We start from the raw sequence: 17,986 nt of genomic DNA, 5'->3' as shown, positions 1-17,986 counted from the left end.
GATTGGTTGATAGGTCCCGGCTGTGAGTTCTATGAGCGGATTATGCGGGTTCTGCACAATGTTTGGCCCGTAGGAGGTAGTCAATACATAATGAATGATAGTAACTGTTAGTTTATTACCTTGGGGATTTCAGAGAATGTGGGGGAAGGAACAGAGCAACAGGCAACAGAGGGTTGCCTGAGCTGTTAATTGCAAGGAACCAGAGATTATTATATAGATAAGTGCTGTCTAATATGGTAGCCAATAGCCACATTTGGCTATTTAAATTTTAAAAGTTAAAAATTTAATCCTTCAGTCTTGCCATATTTCAAGTGCTCTACGGCCACTGCTAGCTAGTGGCTACCAAATAGTGTACATATAGAACATTTCCTCATTGTAGATATAGCCGATATAGATATTTTCTCAAAGATTTTAATGATCCAGTTAATTATAATTTTTAAGATAAGATTATTAGGATGTTTCAATATGATATTTGTACTGTGAAATTTATTCTGATTATTCAGTTATATCATGGGTACTCCACTAATTTTTGTTATGTTGTGTTTTTAAATGTCATTTTTATCTAATTTTGAGAATAACTCCCATTTTGTAATATAAATTAATGGGAAAATTTGAGATGGTAACTAGAAATTGTCCTTACAGTTAACAAAAATCATGAATTCTGTTAAGTGAGGTAATAAATAGAACAGTGAAAATTCCTTTTAAGGCTTTTATTATCAGTATTTTTGGAATATGGGGCTTTTAAAACATCCCCTCTATCTCTTTTGGTTAAACATGATAATGTATTTCTCAGTATAGTGCCAGGCTCACAAAAGTTGCTGATTAGGTGTTAGTTCTTTCAATACATACATTCATTCACTGGGTCATGGTTCCCAAACCAGGTGATCATAAGAATTCCCTGAGGAGCTTTTTAAAAATACAGATATCCATGGCATATGGCATATGTATTATATATAGCCTGTGTATTAATGTACAAAAGGATTTTGCCTAATTTTTCCTTAGCATTAACTCCTTGAGAGAGAATTGTTGGCTCAAAAGATTTAATTATTTGAGTTTCTTGATTCACAGAAACAAATCCCCTTCAGAAAGTTTGTACCAATTTACAAACTTTTCCTCATATTTTGTCTACACTGGGTATTATTGAACTTTTAAGATTTCTTAGTTGATAAAAAGGATCTCTTATTTTAGTTTGTATTTCTTTGTTTATGAGTGAGATTTGACATTTTTCATACTTTTTTGATATGTATTTCTTTTTGCTTCTTCCTCCCTCCTTTTTTTGGGGGGGGCGGTGAATTGTCTGTTTTTAATGTGGGTTCTCTGACATATCTAAAGTTCTTAGTTTTTATCAGCAGTAGTAAGTTGAATGATAAGGCTAGAAGGCAATGCCTGAAAACAAGGATTGTTGTCCAGAGGGTGGAGTGATTTTGATTACTCTGCAGATATGGCCATGATGTTAGATGTTAAGTCTGTCACAAATCTGCAAGATTCTTTTATGTATTTCCATCTATTCTCTCATAAATGGTATGTTTCAGGAGTGATCCTTTTCAGTATGAGAGTGGGAGAATTGGATTAAAATTTTCTAGTATGAAGAAACCAGATATTTTGCTAGTGTCATTTGAAAACTGATCATTACAGTTGGTTCTGGGTGGTATTGGAATCAGTTTCAAATAATGCCGTTAATAATGTCATCTAATGAAACCGTTTGTTTTGCTTTCTTGCCTATGTGTAAATATGATTACAACAGAAACCGCTTAATTATGGAGACTGCTTATTTTTGTGTCCCTAGTAGCTCATAGTATCGGGCCCTTTAAAAGAAAACTCATTTACTCTACTCACTACACTCCTGACACCAGGTGTGTGGGTTTTCCACACCAAGCAATTCTCTAATTCTCCGAGAATACCAACTGCGTGTTAGCACAGAGTCCGCAGATTAAGGGCTCGGTTCCGCAAGACTACCTGTCACTTCAGACATCAACTGCAAATAGTGGGTGCCCAGGCTACCCACACTTTTGTCTGACTTGGCTACAAATCGGGGGTGTGGGGGGGCTCCCGCAGTCTCCTCAGGTACGATAATTTGCTATCATCATTCACAGAACTCAAGGAAACATGTTTACGAGTTTATTTTAAAGGCTATAGTAAAAGATGAACAGCTGGATGATGAAGTACATAGGACCACGTCCAGAATGATCATGACCACAGGAACTTCAGTTCTTGTGGGGTTGGGGTGTGCCACTCTCCCGGTAAATGGATTATTTCACCAATTTGGAAGCTCTCCAAACCTGTAGTTCAGGGATTTTTATGGAGGTGTCATTATGTCGTTATGTAGACGTGATGGGCTATTAACTCAGTGTCCAGCCCCTCTCTCCTCCCTGGAGGATAGGAGGTGGAGCTGAAAGTTCCAAGCTTCTAATCATGGCTTGGTCTTTCTGGTGACCAGCCTCCACCCTGAAGCTCCACCAAGAGTAGCCTCATTAGAACAAAAGACGCTTCCATCAAGAAATTCCAAGGGATTTAGGAGCCCTGTGTAAGATGCTTCTGCCACCCCCTCACTCAGGTAATTACTAGGGTTTTGGAAACTCTGTGTCAGGAACTAGGGTCAAAGACCAAATATCAGAACAAAAGATATTCCTGGCATCCCTGTCACTCAGAAAGTTACGAGGGTTTTAGAGCTCTGTGTCAGTAATCAGAGGCAGAGTCCTATAAATATGTACTTCGTATTATGTCACACCATGTTTGCGGGGTTTAGAATACTTGTCGACTATGATTGCTTTTTTATCTGAATCTGCTTTTTCTACCCCACTATTACAGTAACATCTGCATTTGGGGACTAATAAAACTATAACAAAGTATAGAAATGCGAACTCTGTTTTTTTCTTTTAAAATTATTTAAAATTTAAAAATCATGATAAAATATACATATAACATAAAATCTCCCATTTTAACCATTTTTAAGTGTACAGTTCGGTGGCATTAAGTACATTCACATCGTTAATGCAACCATCATCACCATCCATCCATAGAACTTTTTTCATTTGCAAAGCTATTCCCATTAGATAGTAACTTCCCAATCCCCTGCCCTTAACCCCAGTTAACCACCATTCTGCTTTCTGTTTCTGAATTTGACTACTCTGCCTACCTCATATGAGTGAAATCATACAGTATCTATCCTTTTATGACTGGCTTATTTCACTTAGTATAGTGTCTTCAAGGTTCATCCATGTTGTGTGATGTGTCAGAATTTCCTTCCCATTTAAGGCTGAATAATATTTCAATGTGCGTATATACTATATTCTGTTTATCAGTTCATCTGTCAGTTGACGCTTGGGTTGCTTCCACCTTTTGGCTATCATGAATAATATCTTTGAGACCCTGTATTTAATTCTTTTGTGTATAAACCCAGAAGTGGAATTGTTGAGTCATATTGTAATACTATTTTTAATTTTTTGAGGAACCACCATAGTGTTTTTCATATTGGCCACCCCATTTAATATTTTTACTAGCAGTGCACAGGGTTCTAATTTCTCTACATCATTGCCAACACTTATGTTTTGGTTTTTTGCTAATAGCCATCTTAATGAGTGTGCGGTAGTATCTGTTTATGGTTTTTATTTTCATTTCCATAATGATTAGTGATATTGAGCATATTTTCATGTACTTATTGGCCATTTGTGTATCTTCTTTGGAGAAATGTCTGTTCAAGTCCTTTGCCCATTTTTGAATTGGGCTTTTTGTTTTGGGTGGTTGTTGAGTTTTAGGAATTCTCTATGTATTGGATATTAATCTAATTCTCTTTATCTGGATATTAATTCCCAGATAATTAAACAATTATAATGAATTAATTTATAATTCTGTAGCATATATTTCATTTTCCTCTTAGACTTCAATATTGTATATTTTGGGGGGTGATGAGGGAGTGTGTTTTTATTTTTCTAAAAACAGATTTATTGACATATGATTGACAGACAAAGCACTGAATATATTTGAAATATGCAACATGGTAAGTTTTGACATATGTATACATCTGTGAACCCATTGCCACAATTAAGATAGTGAACATATCCATCACCTCCCAGAATTTCTTCCTGTCCCTTTGTAATTCCTTCCCTCACCCCTTTCTGACCTTCCCCTTTTTCTGACAAATACTGATACGCTTTCTGTCACTATAAATTAGTATATTTTCTAAAGTGTTAAAAAATGGAATCTGTAGTATGTACTTTTGGGAGGGGGCTGGCTTTTTTCACTCAGCATAATTATTTTGAGATTCATCCATGTTGTTGCATGTATCCTTATTTCATTCTTTTTTATTGCTGATTGGTATTCTCTGGAATGGTGTAGCAATCTGGGTTCAGTCAGGAGACGGAAACCATATAATAGGTTAAGTAGGGAAAGTTTAATTATCAAGAATTATTAACTATGACAAAAGAGTTAACTATAAGATATAAGGAAGCTTTATACGGTACTGTAGAGCTTTGGAAGGGTACCCAAGGAGGACAAATTTGGAAGAGGTTAAGACCTCAGTGGAGAAGATGTGGTTCAGTCTACTGGGCAGCAGATAAGTTCATGTTTTTATAGGCCAGAGGTGGTCCAAACTTGCCAGATGAGCAATAGGCAACTCATTGGAGTGCAAGAGGAGAGCAGGGGATCAGCAGCTGGCGGAATGGGTGTGTAGTGGGAGTCCAGGTGCCAGCAGGGGCAGGAAACTTCTGGAGTGTGTGCACTGCCTTGGGGGCTTACAGGAGAGACAGTTTGGTGTGTATCCATCTGGGCCACAGACAACTATGTTCAGTCTTAGTGCGGGTTTGTAGAGGGAGTATGGTGCTGGCAAGAGACCTTCAGAGTGCTTAGGGGCTCTGGCTTCCTTGTCAAGAGGGATGTTGACACCTTATTATGCCAGGCTGAGGCTTCAAGGTCACAGAAGGATTGTTTTCTCTGCAGGTGGCTCGGATAGCACTCTACTGGAAGCCTCATACCGACACCTAACATTCTTTCCCCCTCGAGTCCTTTCGGTAAACTGCTGGAGAGCCTCTTTTGCTTCAGTGTCTCTTGAGTGCCCTCTACTGAGAGAGCTGAACATGGGGCATGTTGAAAGAGGAATACTGAAAGGAATTTTCTTGTTTATCATACAGCATGTATCGATGGATGCATTCAGAGCTGAGGTGGCAATAAATTGATAAGTGACACATATGGGTATATCACAGTTTGTCTATCCTTTCATCTGTTGATGGACATTTTGGGTTCTTTCTAGTTACTGGCTCTTACAAGTAAAGCTGCGATGAACATTAATATACATATTTTCATTTTTCTTAGGTAAATACCTAAGTGTGAAATGACTAGATCGTACAGTAGGTGTGTGTATAACTTTTAAGGAAATTGACAAATAGTTTTCCAAAGTAGGTTTACCATTTTTTTGTTTTTTGGGTTTTTTTTGCTGGCGGTGTATGAGAGTTCCTCTGTATCTTACCAACATTTGGTATAGTCATTCTTTTAAAGTTTAGCCATTCTAACTGGTGTGTGGTGGTTTCTCCTTGTGGTTTTAATTTGCATTTCTCTAATGACTAATGATATTGAACATCAGTTCATGTGTTTATTTACCATTTGTAGATTTTCTTTGGTAAGATGTTCAAATCTTTTACCCATTATTTTAATTGGGTTGTTTTCTCATTATTGAGTTTTGAGCACTCTTTATATAGTCTTGATTCTATGCTTTGCAGAAGTTTTATCCTGGATTGTGGCTTGTCTTTTCATTCTCTTAACAGTACCTTTTGAGGAACACACATTTTTAATTTTGATGAAGTCCAGGCAATCAGCTTATTCCTATATGGATTATGATTTTGCTTTTGTATCTAAGATATATTTGCCTAATCCAAGGTTATAAAGATTTTCTACAAGGTTATCTTCTGGAAGTTTTATGGTTTTAGGTTTTATGTTTAGTTCTATGATTCATTTTGAATTGTTTTTTAAAATATAGAACAAAAACTGGATGGAGGTTTATGTTTTTGCATAGTGATATCCAGTTGTTTCCAGCACCATTTGTTGAAAAGGCTGTCCTTTTGATATTTGTCAAAAGTTAGTTCATCATGTATGTGTGAGTTTATTTCAGACTACCTGATTTTTTTCCACTGATCTCTTTGTTTATCTCAGTGCCAGTACTGTTTTGATTGCTGTGGCTTTATAAGAAGTCATGAAGCCAGGTCATGCTACCCATCTAACTTTGTTCTTCTTTTTCAGCCAAAATATTGGCCATTGTTCTGGTTGTCAATTTATTGGCTCTCAGCTCCAGATTGATCCTTTTTGTCTGCTCTGTGAAAATGTATCAGATCCTTTAAATATTTTTCTTTTGCCAACTGGCACAGTGTTAAGCTTTGTCAATAGAGAGTGCTGGAAAGACATTGCAGAAGGAAAGAGTTTTGCTTCTTGCTTCCTGTGTGCTTGCTTCGTGGACTCCAGCAGCATGTTCATGTTCTCTAGTGTCTAGCTTTCCCATTGTACATCCCCTGAGCATGTGTGGCTTTACCAGCGCTACTAGGCTCCTGCAGTGCACAGAGGGCAGGGAACTTAGCAGCCGGCAGCCCAGAGCTAGCAGCTTCTCTTTGTATCTCTCCCTCATGTGGTTTGTAGCACAGTGCCTTGGTGGGACACTTCCAGGTGAGCAGCTTTTCATAGCTCCCTGACAGCTGGAATTCTGGCAAGTTCCATAGGCAGATGGAACAAGTTCTGCTGGCATGGCACCAGAGCAACTTCTCTACCATTCAGTGAGATAGGCCTGTGCCCTCTCCAGCAAGGTCTGGATGTCAGCCCAGGAATGACTGGGGAGGAGTAGGGAGAGGTTCTTGCTCAGGCACTCTGTCTCAGACCTGGTATTGGCTGTCTTGTATTCTTTAGATTCTTTTTACTTCTCACTAGTTAACTGTTGTTACTTCAACCTCCTGTTACAGTTAATGATTCTGTATACTTAACTTTTGCTTTTCATATTTCTGTGTGGCTTCTCTCCTGATTGGATCCACAGTGATGCAACTCTTCTAGGTCCTTTACACTTCCATATGAATTTTAGAAGCAATTTGTAAATGTCTATTTTAAAAAGCCTACTGGGATTTTTATTGAATCTATAGATAAATTTCGGCAGAATTGAAACCTTAACAGTATTGAGACTTTTAACCCATGAATAAGGCTATCTCCATTTATTTAGATTTTTAATTTCTTTCAGCAATGTTTTGTGGTTTCAGTGTGCAGATATTTTCAGTATTTTGCCAGATTTATTCCTAAGTATGTTATATTTTTTCTGCTTTTATAAACGGTATTTAAAAAAATTCCAATTCCATTTGTTCATTGCTAACATATAAAAGTGCAATCTATTTTTGTATATTGGCCTTGAATTCTGAAACCTTGTTAACTTTTCAGTTCTAGTATTTTTTTCGTAGATTCCACTGGATTTTCTACGTAGACAGTCATATCTTCTGTGAATGAAGAGTTTCATTTCTTTTATTCCAAAATGGATGCTTTTTATTTCTTTCCTTTTTTTTTGGCTGACTTCACTGCCTGGACCCTCTAGTATAATGTTGAATAGAACTGGTGAGAGTGGTCATCCTGGTCTTGCTTCTAATCTTAGGGGGAAAGTATCTTTTCTTTCACAATTAAGTATGATGTTACTTACAGATTTTTCCTAGACCCTTTATTAGATTGATTAATTTCCTTTCTATTCCTAGTTCGCAGAGATTTCAAATCAGGAATGGATGTTGAATTTTGTCAAATGCTTTTTTTTGTGTGTCTGTTGAGAAGAGAATTACCATCTATTTATGTTCCAACCCTAGCTAATGCAAGTGTCTGTCGTCGTGCACAATTTTGTATTGACAATTTTTTCCCCAAAAAACACCTCCTTTGTAAAAGCAATTATTTTGCAGGTGTAATACTTGGGTTTTAAAAAGTATTTTATTTTCAAATATTATTTCTTTTTTTATTATTCAAACAGAAAGTCACAAAAATTACAATCATCCTCATCAGTTCACTCAGTCCCATGTAATTAATTTTTTTATCTTGATCTTTTGTTAGCACTTTTATGAATTCACCAGTTTTCCATTAGAGTTCTGAAAATGCTTATTCATTCAGTTCAGCAGTATAGTCAGTTACCAGAAACCTGTACTTGTCAGAGTCTTTTCTGTGAATTCCTTGAAGATGAAAGAAACCCTTTTATAGGAGCATATTTGCAAAAGCATCAGAGTATACCCAGAACTATCTGTAAATGACAAAAGACTTAAAAATGACCACGGTTAAATATTTGAGGAAAGGTCATAATAATGCAATTGACAAAGAAATTTATTTCTGAGGTATACATTTTAAAGTAATAACTAGAATTATGACTTATAACATTATACCAGAACATATAAGATTTTTAGAAATTTCATGTAATGTCTGAAACATTTATATTAACTTATTTCCATACACATAACCCAAAGAACTTGGATTAAAAAAGATCTTGCTGTGATTTATGTCAAAGAGTTTTCTTCCTGTGTTTTCCTCTGGTCTTACATTTAAGTCTCTAATCCATTTTAAGTTTATTTTTGTGTATGGTGTTAAGAGAGTGTTCTAATTTCATTCTTTTACATGTAGCTTTCCAGTTTTCCCAGCACCACTTATTGAAGTGACTATCTTTTCCCCATTGTATATCTTTGCCTCCTTTGTCATAGATAAGTTGAGCATAGGTGCGTGGGTTTAACTCTGGGCCTTCTATCTTGTTCCATTGATCTATGTTTCTGTTTTTGTGCAGTACCATATTGTCTTGATTACTGTAGCTTTGTAGGATAGTCTGAAGTCAGGGACTCTGATTCCTCCAGCTCCATCTTTTTCCCTCAAGACTACTTTGGCTGTTCGGGGTCTTTTGTGTCTCCATACAAATTTTAAGATGATTTGTTCTAGTTATGTGAAAAATGCCCGTGGTAATTTGATAGGGATTGCCTTGAATCTGCAGATTGCTTTAGGTAGTATAGTCATTTTCACAATATTGATTCTTCCAATCCAAGAACATGGTATATCTCTCCATCTGTTGGTATCATCTTTAATTTGTTTCATCAGTGTTTTATAGTTTTCTGCATATAGGTCTTTTATCTCCCTAGGTAGGTTTATTCCTAGATATTTTATTCTTTTTGTTACAATGGTAAATGGGATTGTTTCCATAATTTCTCTTTCAGATTTTTCATCATTAGTGTATAGGAATGTGAGAGGTTTCTGTGCATTAATTTTGTATCCTGCAACTTTACCAGAGTATTGATTAGCTCTAGTAGTTTTCTGGTGGCATTTTTAGGATTCTTTATGTATAGTATCATGTCATCTGCAAACAGTGACAGTTTTACTTCTCCTTTTCCAATTTGTATTCCTTTTATTTCTTTTTCTTCTCTGATTGCCATGGCTAGGACTTCCAAAACTATGTTGAATAATAGTGGTGCGCGTGGACATCCTTTTCTTTTTCCTGATTTTAGAGGAAATGCATTCAGTTTTTCACCATTGAGAATGATGTTGACTGTGGGTTTGTCATATATGGCCTGTATTACGCTGGGTAGGTTCCCTCTATGCCCACTTTCTGGAGAGTTTTTATCATAAATGGGTGTTGAATTTTGTCAAAAGCTTTTGCCTTATCCTTCTGTAATGATTCTAATAGAAGTCAAATGAGATCATTTTTAATAGCTAGTTTGCAAACTTTGGTAGGTGCGTTTCAGGGAGCTCTGTTTGTGACTGAATGGATTAGCTATTCTCTTTTATCTTAATGCATTACTGGTTTCTAGGAGCTGGTACTTAACACTTCATTTTTGAGTTTGGTGACTTGTCTGCTTCATGTGATTTCTTTGCCTTTATGAGGTACTTTTTGACTACAAGTGTGTACAATCTCCTATAAATATAATCTATGCCTTGAAATTAAATTAAATTATTCTTGTCCTCTTTGAATATGCAAATCCTCTTATTATCTGTGAGTTTGCCTCTTGCTTTGTGGCTCCCTGTGTTCTTCCTGTAATGCTTGCTTACCTTTCAGTTTAAGTACAAGCATCCATGGAAGACATTGGCCTCTTTAGACTTTAGGAAAATATCATTGTTTAGCCATCATATTTAGGATTATTGGGGCATTTCTTCCTACCTTTTCAGAATATAGAAAGAAGTGAGTTTCCTATTCTTTCCTGATCAATCTCACCACAAATCTTGTACTTTTCAAACCAGCTTGAATGAAAAAAAATATGAAGATTAGTATATCTGCTATTTCTACATGGATATGCTTACCATAACTATGGAAAATCTATTTGATATACTCTGAAGCTCTCAGGGTAAATGTGTCAGATGTAATCAGTATTTTAGTATTGCCATGTGTACTTAAGTACTTTTCCATAACTTATGAGAAAGTTATTATTTTTGTTCTGCATAAGATCACAAAAATTTCAGTAATGTGGCTTTCTCTTTTTGATATTCAGAGGAAGTTAGAGAACAGATTTATCTACATCTAAATAGTAAGTCACTGGCAAAAACCTTTCCTTCGTAATATATTACTTTGCTCCTTAAACGACATTCTCCTCCACTTGTAACATTTGATAATATCAATATAAAGCAAATGTTCACTACTTTAGCTTTCTTTAATTTTCTGGGAAGTATCTTTTTTAGTCTCCCTATCTTTAAATGTTGGGAACTCTGAAACACATCCTTTTTTATTTCTTCTCAAGAAAGTATCTTCATTTACTCTTGATGTTTTTCTAGAAATTCCTGTTACCCACAGACAGAAATAAAAACATGCTATGTAAAATCTCAGCTGTTTAGGACATTTTTAAAATTAACAAATCAGTTATTTAGAAAGTTCCATAAATTTGTGATTTTTTTTTTTTATTACTTTCCCCCCAGCTTTATTTAGGTATAATTGGCAAATAAAATCATAAAATATTTAAAGCGTACATACATCATGGTGAGTTGATCTATGTATACATTATGAAAGGATTCCCACCATCTAGTTAATCCACACATCTATCACCTCACCTATTTATCTATTTATCTTTTTTTGTGTGTGTGTGAGAGAACATTTAAGTTCTCTCTTAGCAAATTACAGTTATACAATACAGTGTTATCAATGATAGTAACCATGTTTTACATTAGATCCTCACACTTTATCTTATAGTTGAAAGTTCGTACCCTTGTACCAACCTCTCTCTACCCCCCTTTCCCCCATTTCCCAGTCCCTCACAAGCACTTTTCTACTCTTTGTTTTTATGAGTTTGACTTTTTTTTTTTTTTTTAGATTCCCCATAGAAGTTATACCATGTGGTATTTGCCTTTCTCTGGCTTATTTCACTTAGTATAATGCCCTTAAGGCCCATCCATGTTGTTGCAAATGGCAGAATTTCTTTCTTTCTCATGACTGAATAATATTGCACTGTGTATATATACACCACATCTTCATTATTCATTCTGAAGATGGACATTTAGGTTGTTTCTATATCTTGGCTATTGTGAATAGTGCTACAATGAACACGAGGGTTTAGATTATCTCTTGGAGGCTTTGTTTTCATTTTTTCTGGATATATGCTTAGAAGTGGGGCTGCTGGATCATATGGTAGTTCTATTTTTAATATTTTGTGGAACATCCATCCTGCTTTTGATAGTAGCTGCAATTACAATGCTGCCAGTAGTGAGCAAGAGTTCCCTTTTCTCCACATCCTCACCAACACTTGGTATCACTTGTCTTTTTGATAATAGCCATTCTAACAGGTATGAGGTGATACGTCTTGTCACCAGACCTATATGCTCTAGGGGTGTCCCTATGTGGGTTGCGTGGGTCCTTCTGTTGTGATGGTCTGACTAGTAAGTAGTCTGGTAGGCTTGGTTGCCCCCCTCATTCTGGTCCCAGGGCTGGTTCTGGCCTGTTGGTAGGTGGGCAGAGTCCTGGCACAGCAGGCTATGGTTTTGTGGTTGTTTTGGGGCTAGTGTCCATCTGCTAGTTGGTGAGGCTAGTCCTGAGGCTAGAGCACAGTGCATTGTGGGGCTGGTGCCTACCCACTGGTAGGCAGAGCTGAGTCCTGGGGTTTATGGCTAAAGGTCCTGGGAGGGGGATGGGGGGGATGGGGGGTGTCCCAGGTCTATGCCTGTGCACTGGCATGTGCGGTCAGGTCCAGGCCCTCTGGTGGGCAGGGTCTTATCCAGGGCTCAGGGATCTTAAGGCAGCCTGCCTGCTGGTGGATGGGAATGTGTTTACTCCCAATTAGTTGCTTGGCCTGAGGTGTCCCAATACTGGTGCCTACAGGTTTGTCAGCAGGGGCAGGGCTGGGTCCTGAGGCTGATAAGCTAGAGGGAGGATTCCAAAATGATGCTTGCCAGCACCAGTGTCCACATGGTAGAAGGAGCTCTCCAAAATGTCTGTCTCCAGTGTCTGTGTCCCCAGTGTCTGCTCCAGTTGCCTCCTTCCTTTTTGGGAGACTCTCCAAGATCAACAACAGGTAGGTCTGATGCAGACTCCTTTCAAATTACTGCTTCTTCCCTGGCTGCCCTGGGTCCCTGAGCATGTGGGGTTTTGTATGTGCCCTTTAAGACTCTCTTTTTCCCACAGCCATCTGGGTCTCCAGAAAGTAAGCCCTGCTGGCCTTCAAAACCGAACGTTCTGGAGGCTCATATTCCTGGCACAGGACCCCTGGGCTGGGGATCCTGAACTGGGGCTTAGACCCCTTGCTTCTTGGGGAGAACCTCTGCAATTGTAATTTTTCTCCTGTTTCTGGGCCACCCACCTGTGGGTATGGGTCTTGACTGTAGCATGACATCACCCACTCCTTATCTTGTTGTGGTTCCTTCTTTATGTCTTTACTTGTAGAAGATCTTTTCTGGTAGTTCTGGTCTTTTTCAGTGTTCTGTAAATAGTTATAATTTTGGTGTGCCCATGAGAGGAGGTAAACTCAGGGTCTTTCTACTCCACCCTCTTGGGAACTCTCCCCAAACTCATTAAGCTTTTACTTACCTGGAAAACCCTTTATCTCTTGTTCAACTTTGAAGGACAGCTTTGCTGAGGAGAGTATTCTTGGTTGGTAGTTTTTTTCTTTCAGCACTTTGAATATATTATTTCACTTCCTTCTGTCCTTTAAAAAATTTTCAGATTTTGCTGAAAAAAACTGCTGAACATCCTTTTGAGGTTTTCTTTTACTTAGCATGTGGTTTTTCTCTTGCTGCTCTTAAGATTCTGTCCTTGTCTTTACCTTTTGATAATTTAATTATAATGAATCTCAGCTTAGATTCATCTTATTTAAAACACTGTAGACTTCCTGTATCTGAGTGTCTGTTTCTTTCCCTAGGTTAGGGAAGTTTTCAGCCATTTTTCTTTCAAAGAAGGCTTCTGCCTCTTTTTCTTCTCCTGGGACTCCTACAATGTGTGTATTGGTCAGCTTGACAATATCCCATAATTCCCTTAAACTATACTCATTCTTTTTCATTGTTTTTTTTTCTCTTTGCTTCTCTGATTGGATGAAGTTCACTAACCTGTTTTCAAGTTTGCTGATCTTCTCTTTAGCTTGATTTAATGCTGTTGAACCCCTCTGTTGAGTTTTTCCATTCACTTATTGTGTTGTTCAGCTGTGTGATGTGGACTCTCAGCCACTGCGCCACCAGAGAAGCCCCTCTCTTATATTTTTTATCTCTTTGTTGTAATTCTTACTTTGTGCATGTGTTATTCTCATCTATGGTGAGCATCTTTATGACCATTATTTTTAACTCTATCAGGTTAATCACTTATCTCCATTTTTATAAGCTTTGTTTCTGGAGTTTTGTCTTGTTCTTTTGTTTGGGACATATTCCTCTTTTTCTTTATTTTCCTTGACTTTCTGTGTTGGTTTCTGTGCATTAGATAGATAGCCACCTCTCCTAGAGTTGACGGAATGGCCTCATGTATTATAGATGATGAGTCTTTTCATTCAGTTCAGCTGTAGCTCTTGGTTTTCTCTCAAACCTTTGTGATTGTCCAAGGCACCTTCTTCATGGCTTCCTGTAGTGGGACGTATGACAAGACCTGTCAAGTGTCCCAGAAGGGAAGACCAGTTAGCACCTCTGTGCAGGCTAATTGGAAGCTAGACCCTAAAGTGGCAGCTTTTAAAGTATGCAAGTAGATGTCTTTCAGGTAAAGACTGGGTTCTTCTGTCTTTTCCCTCTATGTTGAGCCCTGGGGATTAGCCACTTAAGAACCATTTATTTGTTTACTAATGTCTGTGGGACCCGTGGACATAAGCCTGACTAGGTACCAGAGCCAGGCAATCAAGGGGTGTAACCCCCCGGGTAGCAGCCACAATAGTGAGGGTGCCAGATGTGTACAAGCTCCTTTCATGGAGATATGCATGATTTGGAGTGATCTACAGGGAGAATGCAAGATAGTCTGCTTGCTTATGGTCTTCAGGGAGGATTGATGTCTCTTAGATGCATGCTAAACTAGAAGCCTGACCCCCAGACAACAGCTTTTAAAGTAGGTAATTAGGTCTCTTTCAGGAAATGATTGGGAGATGGTGTTTTGTCCCCTTCCTCTGTGTCAGGCCCTGGGGAAGGGAGATAGCCAGTCACGAACTATTTCTTTGTTTGGTACAATCCTGTTGAACCCGTGAACACAGGATAGGCTGGGTACCAGAACCAGCCTATGAAGGCGTGTGTCCTTTGGGCAGCTGCTGCAAAATCCAGGCACCAGATGTGTGCACTGGCGACCTGGAGTGGGGCAGAGGGAGAACATTGATGCCCTCCCTGATCTCTGGAGAGGATTGCAGTTGGCCCTTAGATATGTGTTAAATTAGAAACCTGACCTTCAGGCTGTTTCTGTCTGCTGCCTCTGCGCTGAGCGTTGGGGGGATAGCCACAGCCTTAGAGGGCCCACCAAGAACTGTTTCTTTGTTTGCTCTAGCTTCTGGGTCTTCTGGATGCAAGCTCCATTGGCTTTCAGAGCTAGGTGTTTTGGGGGCCCATCCTTCAGATGGAAGTCTTAAAAGTTGGGGTGCTAGATGTTGGGTCTAAACTCTTCATTCTTTAGGGAGCAGCTAGTAGTTATGGATTCCCTCTCAACTGTATGTTGCTGTGCTGAGAGTGGGGTTTACAAAACAAATGTCTCAGTCTTTCCACCTGTTCCATGTAGGATTTTTCTCATTTCACTGTATGTGTAGTAGTCACTCCACTAGTTCTTGAATTTCCTTCAGAGAAACTTTTTGCGTGTTTGGCTGTAGATTCATTGTGTCTGTGGGAGGCAGTGAGTTTGGGAGCCTCTTATGTCGCCATCTTGGACCGGAATGACATTTGTGATTTTTAAATATTTGTCCCTTTGAATGAATAATTATTGAGAGAACTGAGATGCTGATCATATCTAAAATATAACACAAAAATGAGTCTACAATGTGTATAACTCCATTTGTGCTGGTGTATGATGTAACCTTTTTTTAAAATGTAAATACACTATTAGAGAATATATTTGGAATGATATCAAAAGGATTTGTTACTGAGCCCAAGCTGCTCTGCTCACTGCACGACAGGCCAGTAAATTGGGAGACAAGGTGTTGAGGCAAGGAATACAACTTTATTCGGAAAGCCGGCAGACTGAGAAGATGGTGGACTAGGGTCCCTAGATAAACCATCTTATAGGGGTCTGGATGCCAGTTTCTTTTATAGAATCACAGAGGGAAGTAAAGTAAAAAAGGCAGAATGGAGAGGGAAGTAAAGTAAAAAAGGCAGAATAGAGAGGGAGAGGCAGGGAGGAGGTAAAGTAAAAAGGGCCATCACTCTTGCAAAACATCTTCTGGAATGGCCAGCCTCGGGGAGGGGATGTGTTAATTTCTTCTTTCTTGCAGCCATCCACAGGTGGGCAGGGTTCCCTGAGGCAGGCCATTATGTATGATTATAATAACAAAAGCAATGAAAAGCAAAGGCTAAAGTCAAAGAAATAGATCCAACATGGAGTCAAAATTGGCTCTTCTCTGTTACAGATTCAATGTGTTGTTTATTGATATCATACATATTTCTGCTTTGGGTCATAGACTTGTTTCATAGGTATGCCAAATAGATGGCATGGCGAGGGAGGAGAAATATAAAATGTGAGTTTCTGCAGAAGTGCTAAAGGAAAGAAGTGCAGTGCATTTTCTAATGTATTTTTTTATGTTAAAACTCCAACATTCAAGGAAGCTGAGAAAGCTTCTTGCATTTATGTAACAATCCTTATCTATTAGTTGCAGAGCAAAAACAATAGAAATAGCCTTTAACTATGAAGAAGTCCTCCTATCAAATTCTTCAGTTCATTAAACTACTTTTGGTTATTATTATTTTAAAAAAATGTAATTGGGCAGTTCCAAGAAAAGCTTCAGAACAGCTGTAATTACAGCTGCAGATTAGTCAAAATAGGGGTTTTTAAAGGCTCCTCACTCCCCTTTCGCATCTCTTTCCCTCACCCCAAGTAACCCAAATTTAGTTGCAAAAGTTTTGGTAAACTCAGGATTCCTGAAAGTGGAGTGCCATGTGTTTAACTGCATGCGGATGTAATGATTATATGTGACTCTTTATTAAGGTTCCCAGAAACTTTTGTTTTCCTACTGCTCTGTGCACAGTTAAACGATTGTTGTCTGCTTGTTTCTGCATTGAATTTTATAGATGTATGAGTATTCCAAACACAGTTTAGTGATTTTTAACAAGGCCTAGGCATCTACTAAAAATACTTAGAGGGATAATAGGCTTTCAATTTAAATTTAAGATAATGTTGACATTATTACAGGTTGACTGGAAATACCTAAAAAACCCTTATGTCTATGTTTTAAAAAAAATATTTCTTCAAATTTTACTGTAATAGGAAATTGCCTTTCACCTTGTCTAAGAACAAATTTGGTAAATTTCTTAATTTTTGGAGCAAGTTCTATTAGATTGAATCAGAAGTAAAATACACATCGATGTTAATGTTTCCCTCACTCTTCCTTCCTATAGTTTTATGATCTAAGGATGTGGATGTCATTCTAAGGTCTGGTTTTCAGTTCATCAGTTGGGAAACGGATATAAGGGTTATGAAGAACTGTGACTAAGAGCAAGGTTTAGGGCCAGTCTCCCTGTCCCAGTTAATTACCATCTCTTTTGTGGATGCTAGTCATGCTGAATATCCATCCTGGGCTATAATAACATAACTTGGATTTTAACCTAATTTTACAATGTTATCTTCTCAGAAATTGTGGTGATTTGCCATTGAATCACACATAGGGAATTGAAAGAGTCTTCTGCCAAAGCTAACAATTCAACTCTTAAGGTAGAAAGGCAGCTGAAACATGCCTGTATGTGCATAGCACCACGTTCAAAGGGGTAAGGATACAAAGATATATAGTTCTTACCTTCAAGTACAGTAGATAGAAAAGGTGCAAATATGTTCATTAAAATAATAAATCAACTTCTAGAGGGTAAATAAACTTGGATTTAAATCCCCAGGCTCAGGAACTCTTTAGAACTTCGAAGAAATTCCAAATATCTAGAGCAGCTTTCTTTTTATTGCACGTAAGGAAACAGATTCAGAGAAGTCAAGTGAATTACATTAAGTCATTGATTAAAAGGGAGGTTTATAGGACGTTCTAAATATGAACTCAGTAGTGACAATAGATAGCAAGTTAGCTTGCTTTTATTATCTTAGTGTCAGCTAATGTTGATTGTTCGTTGTAGGTACTTTATAGAGAAGCTGCCAATTCTTTTCTCACATAAGTCTAGTGGATATATCAGCAGAATGTGAACTTATATAGTAGGTTATTTTTAGAGAGGGTAGCTTTGAACAAAAGCCATTTCAGAGAATACTGGTGAATTCAAGTGAATAGTAAAACATTCATTAAAGCAGAATGAGGAAACTTAAACCACATAACTTTTAAAACATAGTTTGGCTGATACGTATGAGGGCAGATAGCAGGTAAAATTTGAGATGGAGTATACTTTGTTGATGAAGGTACAACTAATACTGTGAGGATAAAGGAAGAAACTTAACAGAAACTCTTAGGAAGGAAAA

The 17,986-nt window shown here is 37.9% G+C and overlaps 1 protein-coding gene across 7 annotated transcripts in view; it reads left to right on the top strand.

The window, feature by feature from the left end:
• Positions 1-17,986, top strand: part of FUT8 (fucosyltransferase 8) — a 321,926-nt gene that overhangs the window by 93,652 nt on the left and 210,288 nt on the right. The window lies entirely within an intron of this gene.

Source organism: Neophocaena asiaeorientalis, unplaced genomic scaffold (genome assembly GCF_003031525.2).
Source record: "Neophocaena asiaeorientalis asiaeorientalis breed wild unplaced genomic scaffold, Neophocaena_asiaeorientalis_V1.1 scaffold140, whole genome shotgun sequence".
Taxonomy (NCBI): Eukaryota; Metazoa; Chordata; class Mammalia; order Artiodactyla; family Phocoenidae; genus Neophocaena; species Neophocaena asiaeorientalis.
The sequence above is the reverse complement of the archived record's forward strand: the minus strand, read 5'-3'. Positions and strand labels throughout refer to the sequence as shown.